The sequence below is a fragment of the Pinus tabuliformis genome, chromosome Q (assembly GCF_031772625.1).
Source record: "Pinus tabuliformis cultivar Carrire ecotype Pingquan chromosome Q, CPIR1, whole genome shotgun sequence".
Lineage (NCBI taxonomy): Eukaryota > Viridiplantae > Streptophyta > Pinopsida > Pinales > Pinaceae > Pinus > Pinus tabuliformis.
In genome coordinates, this window is record NC_142296.1 from 948,298,942 (window position 1) to 948,309,027 (window position 10,086).

Genomic DNA, 10,086 nt, shown 5'->3' on the forward strand with positions numbered 1-10,086 from the left:
AGCCCAAATGAACTTAGACATAATGGATTTAATCCTCTCAATGATGTATTTGGGCATCAGATATAGATGCAACCAGTATACTGCAATACTCTGCAAAACCGCTTACACCATAATCAACCTTCCGCCAATTGTAAGCCACTCGTGTGACCATGATAACAACCTATGCTCAAATTTTCTGGTTAGCCAAACCCAATCTTTAATGCCATAATTATTAGGTGGAAGGGAGAAACTAAGATACTTAAACCCTTCGCACAATGAAACCTTCTCAGCATCAAATAATCTCGTTGTCTCCAAAACATTGGCCTCCGCCTGAGACGAAGAAATCAACTGAGATTTAGCTTTTCTCATGTATAGACTCGTGGCACCACCAAAAGTGCATATAATCTTTTGCAATACATGTCATTCCATAACAGAAATATTCCCAAATATGAGGACATCATCCACAAAAATGAGATGGGTAATAAAAATGTTCCTCGTAATCCCCATACGCGAGAATGACCCACGGGAATGTGCCACCGAAATCATTCTACCCATGCCTTCAATGACAAGTAAAAGTAACAGTGGAGAGAGTGAGCCCTAAGATGCCTTCAGAAAGCATGAAGGCACCCCATTGGTTAAGACACCAAAATTTGCAGTAGTTATACAAGCCATAATCCACTCAATCACCAATCTAGAGAGGCCACTCTTATGAAGCACCGAACGCAGAAACTCTCGATCAACACAATCATATGCCTTGTGAAGGTCCAGTTTCAATAATAAAGCATCATTTTTCTTCATTTTGATACAATGTAAACATTCCCGGGCAATGGCCATGGCATCCTAGATTTGATGATTTTTAAGAAACCTAAATTGTTCCGACGCAATATGTTTCTATAGGGTAACTTTCAATCGGTTAGCAATGATCTTAGAGATAATTTTATACACAATGTTGCACAAGGCTATGGGTCGAGAGTCCTTGAAAGAAATCGGGCCCGAGACCTTTGCAGTCAACATGATGAATGTAGAGTTTAGCTCACAAGATATGACGCAAGTTGTTCTCAACTCCTCAGCTAAAAGAAGTAATTCTGGCCCCATAATATATTCAATATATGAAACCGGAGCTTAGCATCCCTGGCAAACCCAGATAGTAAAATACCTGCAAAATATTTATAGGCCAAGAAGTTAACAACCCAAGGATCCCATAACACATCCAAACCCCCAGATTGTCCCGAAGCATCTGTAGCATAAACCCTCCAACCATGACAATTTTTTAAGAGTAAAGGCCAGGCATCATGGTCTCCTGCAAAATAATGATAAAAGGATGATGGAATTTAATAAAATATTCCAGGCATTGTCGTTTAACGGAGCTTCCCAGACCCCGAATATTCAGTCACAAGATTTTCATATCGAAAGTTTACTGACGAGCTTGAGATCTCTAAGATCCTGAGTGGGTGAATTCACACGAGAAGATGGGAAGGTAGGATTTGACCCCTCCAAAAATTTAAAGAGACACCTGTAGGAGCAACCCCCAAATACCATCTACTTTATGCTTCACCCGTCGCTTCTTTATAATAGTAAAATTTAGTCGAGAGTGGGGGATCACAGTCACCCCATCTGATGGCGACACTTTTGAGTGGATGGCAAGAGGCTCCAAATCAAGTGCCGGGTTTAATTTCAAAAGTTCAATATCACGCCCCATCGAATTAGTAGGCGGCTGATGTCCACTAATGGAACCAAATTGAAGCATCAAAGTGGGTGCATACACTGAAGGAGAGCAATACCCTTCCCGGATATAAGTGTCGTCCACCCCCAAATGACCAGCGAAATCCCTATCAGCGTGACTAGCACCCAATGAGGGGAGGGTGGAGAAAATAGAAGATACTCTGGAATTATCGATGCGGATCACAGGAATAATACAATATGTAGAATGGATATCATGCATCACCAGAAAGTTGAGGGTAGATAAAAGGATGGGTTTGGATATTTGCCAATATACACCTTTTGCTTTTCAATGAAAAACACAAGCTCGATATTTGGGTTGCATTGCCTTGAACAAATTCAAGCGACTAATTTATTAAACTATCGATGCAAACAAATTAAAAAGTTCCCAAATTTTTTGAATCTAAAACTAAATCGTCTTTGGAATTACTTCCAGTTATATTTCAATGTTTTCTTTTTTGTATTTTAGTTGACTGGGATACTCATCTCTCATCTGAGAGACACGGGTTCAACTCCAACCAAGATAATTTATTTTGCAAATGTTTTTACAATAATAAAAAGAGATGTTCCTTTTAAAGGCTCTTACAACAAGGCAGACACCTAATCCAACGCTTTTGCAGTGATCAATAACTCTTCTTTATTAAATTGTTCGGGGAAATGGGAGCATTTTTTTCCTCTGTCTTCTTCACGTATGCTTGTAGCAAATAGTTGGATGGTGATGATGTTCATGTGCGATGAAGGAGATGTTTATTGACTATGTTGGATACAAATCCTACTAGGAGGAACTTTGAATTACCATGTTCATTGTTTACTTCATCGTTTTTTGTTGTCAATGTGTTGTATCCCTTAAAATGCGTTGTCTTTTGAAGGTTAATCTGATATTTTCCATGTCACTGAGTGTGCACTTACATTTCACCCGTAAAAGCATATTGTCAGAATCTTAGTCTCGAGCTCGAACATTGTTCTTTGAGAGTTCCATGTGAGTGATAGAGATTGAAGGGGTCTTTTACCTCTCATAGTCCACCGATTTTATCTTCCCCTTTGGCGCGTTTTCCTTGAGTCCACGGGCATTTGGATGCACCAAGTCATTTGGAGATGGATTCCTTTTTGTCACGGCCCCACGCTGTGATGCCTTATGATCACTGCGGGCGACGTGCGCCACCGGTGATATTTCGTCGCAGTTGTACAACTACTCTAACCCACACTGCACCTAACTTCTCATTCGCTTCAACAATTAGCCAATTTTTCATTCAGGTGTTATTATATTCAATTATTTCATTCAACAATTATGTGATACTCTAACTTCAGTACAAGCAGCGGAATAACACTCATTAACAGTCTGCGATATCGTAAAGAACAATATGAACACAAGGATTTGCGATAGGAGGGGGCAACTCCCAAAACACTTCTCCCCTTTACTCTTAAACTTGAAATAATATTTACAGTGGAGATAGAAAGGGGCCAGCCATGTCCAAACTCACGCGCTGCCCAAGTACAAAGAGTGGCAGTGGTTGGCCCAACCCAACTCGCTAGTGAAAAGTGCCAAGTTTCGCAACCAGGGTGTGCACCTTTCCCAACAGAAACCCCAAAACTGGAGTCCCAAAACAGCCCAGAAAACTAACCCTCGGCCCTGCCCAGAAACGAGCTCGCTTGGGCGAGCTCTCCTCCTTCTGCGGCGTGCCTTAGCTACGTTTTCAAATTCTGCGATGTAAGCCCCGCGGTTTTGCGATATTAGACCCCTTACATTTCTGCGATATCGCTGACTTTGTCCTTTCTGCGATTAGCTTTTGTGATATTACTTATCTTGTGCGAACTTTCTTGCTACCTCCTCCAAGTGTCGAGCTCCTCATCTTATAGATGCTCTAGTCGTTTGATTTTACGTGGGTCGATGCCCCTTCTCTTCTTGAGTCAACCCTTCATCTTGTGCGGGCGCGCCCCTGGGCCGACCTGCTCGTGGGTGTGCTGACGCACCCCACCCTAGGAGCTTCGCCTACCGTGCTGCCCACGCTACCACCTCTGGTCACTTCCGTGTCGCACACTCCACATTGCGCTGCCTGCTCGCTCGCCTGTCACGCACCTGCTCGCTATGTCTCGGTCGCACTTCCGCTACGCCTTGCACCGTCGCGGTGCCCCGGCGCCACACCTTGTGTGCGGGCGCGCTCGTGGGTACGGGTCCATCGAATTAGGTTGTCGCTACGTTGTGATGTGCGCGTTCTCCCTTGCACGCTCTCTGCTGTGGGTGGGCACTCTTCTTCATGTGCCCTTCGATATACCACGTCGTGTGGGCTGGCGTGCCCGCTACATCTCTCTCGGTGCCCCGCCTTCGTGCGTGCGCGCCTAGGGCTTGCGCCCCTCAACTCGTGCACGCTGCCCCTTGTGTCGACCTGGGCGCCTCTCCTCCATGCGGGAGCGTTCGTCGCACTTGGGCACTCTCATCGTACCTCGAAGTCGATTTTTCGCCATCAAGTGAGCACGACCCATCAGGGGCGCCCATTGGTCTTGGTGCCAGCTCGGGGTCCTGACACTTTGCCATATGTGAAAGGAATATGAGCGGTCAAGTTGTTGATTACAGGTGGTAGGTCATTGTGATTTGTTTTAGGGCCAAACTCTATTTTACCCCGATGCCATAACTTCTCGCTAATTTAACATATTAATATGAATGGAATAGAACGTCGATAGTGGAGGAAGATATAGATTGAATCCTCCCCGAGCTCTCCTCCCGGTCAACCCTCCTCCGGTCGCGGCCAAGTCGCAGCTAAATTTGATAGGCGAGACGCCGTTCTTGAAGGAAATCCAGCCACAGGAGGACGCGACGGTGGAGGTTGATGAGGAGACATTGGCCCTCATCATCAATGGAGAGCAGGAGGGTCCTATTGGGGGACAACGATCTACATCGCATTCTTGGTGTTCTCGTAGGGGAGCGTCGCAGTCTCCAACTTCTAGAGATCCACAATAGAGATGCGGTTGCCCATGGGCGTCGAACGCTATTTCACAGGATCGCATTTCCGCCCCTGTATGGGGCATCGAGCAGCTTCTTAACCTGCAATTCATCTCTATCTCTCTCAGGTAAACCAATCACAATGGGATTTTGTAGGGCTCTTTGAACCGAAAGCTTGCTTCCTTAGGGTTTCGTAAAAGTGGTTAGCAACACATTTTTGAAACAACGCAGATGTGAAAATTACTCACGAGCAGAGTTTTGAAAGCGTTGTACATTGCACACGAACTTAAACTTTGACTAGGCTTCTGTGCGAGAGAGCTTAAACTTTGACGAGTGTTTTGTGTGAGTGAAGCACCGAATAGATTAAGTGTTATAACCCAAGAACTGACTTAATAAGTGTATAGCTTTAATTCGTCTGCTAATTTAGATTATGTGAGTATTAGTTTAGTTTGTAACGGTGAATTAAATATATATATATTCATCACAGCAAAATTAGATCTTGATATACCTTTCGTGAAAAGCCAAAATCAAATCATGATATACTCTCCACAAGTAGTTAATATAAATGTCTCAGTGGATTAATCTTTCAAAACCATTAATAAATTTGTTTTATGTTAACTTGGTAGTAAACTCATTATGCTTTCTCAAAGACAACTAAACACGCTATATTGTATCATAATCAACAATTACAACATGATCAATACGTTAACGCGGTGGGTGATTAAATATGGAAAGGCCAACATAACAATAGGTTGTTGATTAAATTTGACTAAGTTAAGACACATCCCGGTGAATTTGACTTCAAGGAATGGGTGAGCAATGATCTCCATTGATTATGTCCAATGGCATTAAACATCACATTGAAGGATTTTTAAATAGTGTAATTTCTTCCTTTATATTAATATATAAATTATTATTATGTTACGATAACATCCACCACAAGTTTAAGATAACATGGAAAGGGAAAAAATAAAAATAAAAATCTTTAGTGATTGTTTCCCATATAATTAATTATTTTGATATTATATATATATGAAGTTTCATATTTTTAATTGTAGATAATATTATGATATTTAGTTACTTTTATTTATATATAAAAAGCAATAAAGTTCATATTTGTACTTTCTAGATAATTTTAATTATAACATCCATCTGAATTCGCGGTAAGGCATCAAATCTGGCAAACCTCTTTTAGGGTGAAAAGAGATTGGCATCAAATCTGGGAAACCTCTTTTAAGGTGAAAAGACATTTGATCCCTCAAATCGAAAAGTAAAATAGATCTAGGGAGGTGAAAATAGTGAGAATATTGAAAATATAAGTTTGATATTAAAGAGCATGTCTATTTAAATGGTAATAAGGGGTATGAGAAGAAATAGAAATGAGTTATCCCACATGCATGGATGAGTGGGATAGAGGGGAAGGGGAGCAATAGAAAAAGAACCGAAAGAGAAGAGGAAAAGCATACCTTTCTCGGCCTTTTGGCTAAGATCAAGTGTAGTATCTGTTCTTATCAGTTTAATATCTGATACGTGGTTCATAGAACCACATGATATTAAATGTATTTTTCTAGGGGGAGGGCCCACTTACAATAGCTTGCTATTGGGGCTCTCGGGCGTCGCTTGTGCGTTGCACTACAGCACCAGCCTGGCGCACCCCACCAAGACAAGACCAAATTTATTTAAATAATAATAAATTGTTGAATGTTAATGTAATGGTTTGTTTGTTAGGATTGAACAACTTGTATTTACCGTGAATGAAATGGAATTTTGTCTTCTATATACTATTCTAATCAAATGGAATTTTGTCTTCTATATTCTATTCTAATCGGTCGGTTGATTAGCCGCGCATTGACTTGATCAGATATCGTGTTGTTTACCGCGCCCAAGTCCATCCAGCAGGTGGTAGGTATTATTATGGTGTATAACTGTCGCTCGTTTTGGGTATTTTCCAGTTCTTCTTCCCCGTTTGCAGCTTTTCGAACTTCACCATCACGTTCTGATGTCAACCCAGCAACATTGGATTTGATGGTCCACCTATCTATCTCAATTCCATAGTATGGTGCTCAAGCGTATGGTCCAGCTATCTATCTCAATTTCAATTCCATAGTGTGCTCAATCGCATGGTCCAGCTATCTCAATTCCATAGTGCTCAGTCGTCCTAAATCCAATATGATCGAACTGTTGTTCTTTGCAGAACGCAGTAAAAAGCTTTGAAGGTGGATATATACCACTGATAAGTTTTATCAACTCCCTAACCTTTTAACGCACTTTCTCAATGTTGTGCACTGCACGGAAGCGTTTTCCGATCTGAAATTGGTTTATACATGTATATCAGCAGCGATTTCAACTATGGCTTGCCTACTTTGCAAAAGGGATGTCGTGCATATTCCAATGTCACTAACAACATGAGCAGCAGTCTGGGAAACGTTGAAAATTTAATTTTGAAATGTGACAATGTGGGTGAGTACGTTTCTAGAGAGTTCAGGGATTTCTTTTCATTGTCAATGAGATGATGTTGCGAAGAGGGCAGAACAGTCAATGAGATGATGTTGCGACGAGGGCAGAATAGGGATTGATTTCTTAGGGAGAGTGCAGGGTGCGTGCTCAAAAATATATATACAGGATTGCTCAACTCATTTTGGGCAAAAGAATGTGAAGTTCACTTTGATTGGTAAAGATTTAGATGCTCTGTGCTCTGACTCTATTTGGTGCAGCAAGGGTGATTGGACAAAGACCGCCCCTGCCTACAGAGCATCACGCACAGTTCAGTTCAGTTCACTGGGAAGTTGGGTGGGACACAAACTCAAGCATGTGCATGTGCTCAAGGAATAATAACAGAAAGAAATAAACACAACGGGTTTTCCTTTTTATTTTATTAGTTATCCTGGTAATGGAATTTACAATGCTTGCACTTGCAACCTCCAATGGCTGTTGCTGTTACAACAATAACAATTAAAACCACAGCACGACCAAGTCCTTTTTTTCTCGCAACTTACCCATAGGTCTGAGTCTCGGTCGCACTCACATTCACTGTTCAAAACAGCTGTCAATGGCTCCTTTTAAAACTAGGAAAATCTGTGGTTACCCTGTTTCTGCATTTTCTCCTCTCCACAGATATAGGATTGCTGGACTCGTTTTGGGCAAAGGCAGATGACACTTTGAACAACATCATCCAAACCCGATGGGCAAATAGGAATGAGAATTTGCAACTTTGGTCTTGGGCCCCTTCTTTCAAGGTAACAAAAATCAATTGTGACATTGGAATGCATGAAATATTGCTGAGCCAAACGTTTGCCAAACTGTTCTCTGCTCTTCCACTGTTCTGTTAGCCCGTGTTTCACTTGAACCACGTTGGCTCAAAAAATAGATATAACATATATTTCACGCTGTAAAAACCAGAAATCCAATTACTATATGTCCAGTTGTGAAAGTCTCCATTCGAAATTCGATTTCGATCTTGATGGTTCTTCAAGAGGTTGCCCTAGCAATGCAGCTTTTGAGTTTGTAATGAGGAATCGCATGGAAGAACCAGCCTATGTTGCTGTAGGGAATATAGTCTAACCTGCCAAGGATTATGTCGACGTTGTGGCATCCAAGAAGGAACGGAATCGTCCATAAATTTATTTGAATGTGGAAGCATAAACCTGAAAGGGGACTCAAAACTCAGCCGTGAGCAATTAAGGAATCGAAAATCTTCCATGGACCATTGGAGGTTGGAATCCATTGTCGCCTTCCCTCATAGCCAATTTGAAACTCGAAAAGGTAAGGAGCAGGAAGGACGGGTGCAAGAAGATATGCAGATTTGGAGCATCCTCCGGGGGGATACGAAAACACAAAAATCAACAACTCCACATCGAGAATCATGCATAGAGAGCATCATATAGGAATAGTGTGGGAGGATCAAGGAACTTTAATGATGGCAATTCAAGCCATCAATCCGCCCTGTCGCAAAATGAATCCATCCATCATGGCACTTGAAGAGCATCTGCATGTGAGAGGTGTGGAAACCCCTTGATCAAATTAATCATCATTGGACAACGAAATCTAGAGCGAATCCAAGTACAATGGATGATCCTATCTAGGTTTCTTTAGTGCACTAGTAGAAGATTGAGTCTTCCTCCCTGTTTGACCCAGGTTTTTGTGATTGCTATCATGGAGGATCCTATCTAGGTTTCTTGTAAATGATCCAGTCTTCCTCTTCCTCCGGGCATCCGCTACACCCGTTTGGCCCTGGGAAGCATCCCTTCCTTATTCCTACTTGAGATAGAAATTTATTATTTGCTGCCAACAAACAGAGCGCTGCTACTCCTAGCCACAGTTGTGGGAGCTACACCTCCTTCTTGGGCTTGTCATTTGGCGACACCCAATCTTGATCTTGATCGGTTTGTTAGGCCTCCTTCCTTTGCCGGGGGTATTGTCATTTTTCTTTGGCTTTCCAACCAATTCTTTTAAGAGGGAGCATAGCATTTTTAGGGTCCAAAAGGTTGATAATTATGCTTGAATCGCCAATGACGATCAACGTCCTCACTCTATCTGCGTACAACGATAACAATCCATGAAATAGAGCACACGCCTCTGCCGGGTTGTTTTTTGTTGTCCGTGGGCCCCACTCTCAAGTCAATTTCCCCCTCCCGGCCGGGAACAAGAACAAAGAAATGTAGGAACTTGAGAATGTAGGGATAGTAGCATGGAGGAACGGCTCCAAGAGGCTATGATCACAAGGAGCCTTCTACGGCGATACTAATAGTTTGATTTAAAGCAGAGCTGCGGATACTAATTAATTTAACTGGAATTACAGACTGTTAGATTTAAAGAAGCTCCCGTAGTTGCAGTTAACTTGATTTGATTCCGGTAATTTATTCAACTGGATTTACAAATAGTTTGATTTAAAGCAGAGCTGCGGATGCTAATTAATTCAACTGGAATTACAGACTGCTAGGATTTACAAATAGTTTGATTTAAAGCGGAGCTGCGGATACTAATTAATTTAACTGGAATTACAGACTGTTAGATTTAAAGAAGCTCCCGTAGTTGCAGTTAACTTGATTTGATTTTACTTTTTGTGTGGAGGCCGCGCGAACGCGAGCCTCCGCTGCCACAAATTATGACGTGCACTCTCCTCGATGGGAGATGCTAGGTAAACCCCCCTCCCAAGTGCAATGGAAGTGGTCTTCCTAGGCCATCGACCTTCTTGATCATCGATTGACCCCGCCCAGGTAAGTATGTTTTGAACATTTCCATCTTACCCCTCTATACCCCCTCCTTTCCTTCCGTGCATCCCCACTTTGAATGTGGGATATATATATATATCCACCATACAATAATGTCTTAATCCATAATTAAAAAATACACACACTCAATTGCTTAATTTCATCCTTATTACTATTGGTGGTGTTGAACGAAGAATTTCATCCTTATTCTTATTGCTCTTGTTGATAATTTCATCTTTA

At 41.9% G+C, this 10,086-nt stretch overlaps 2 non-coding genes across 2 annotated transcripts; one reads left to right on the top strand and one right to left on the bottom strand.

Annotated features, from left to right (window-relative positions):
* The first annotated feature begins 6,098 nt into the window (after nucleotides 1-6,098).
* On the top strand, nucleotides 6,099-6,295 carry LOC149222619 (U2 spliceosomal RNA). Its single transcript, XR_016249830.1, has one exon. It is a non-coding gene; the product is annotated as a U2 spliceosomal RNA (small nuclear RNA).
* A 3,405-nt stretch (nucleotides 6,296-9,700) lies between these two features.
* On the bottom strand, nucleotides 9,701-9,860 carry LOC149222620 (U1 spliceosomal RNA). The gene has a single exon (XR_016249790.1). It is a non-coding gene; the product is annotated as a U1 spliceosomal RNA (small nuclear RNA).
* Between the last annotated feature and the right edge of the window lie 226 nt (nucleotides 9,861-10,086).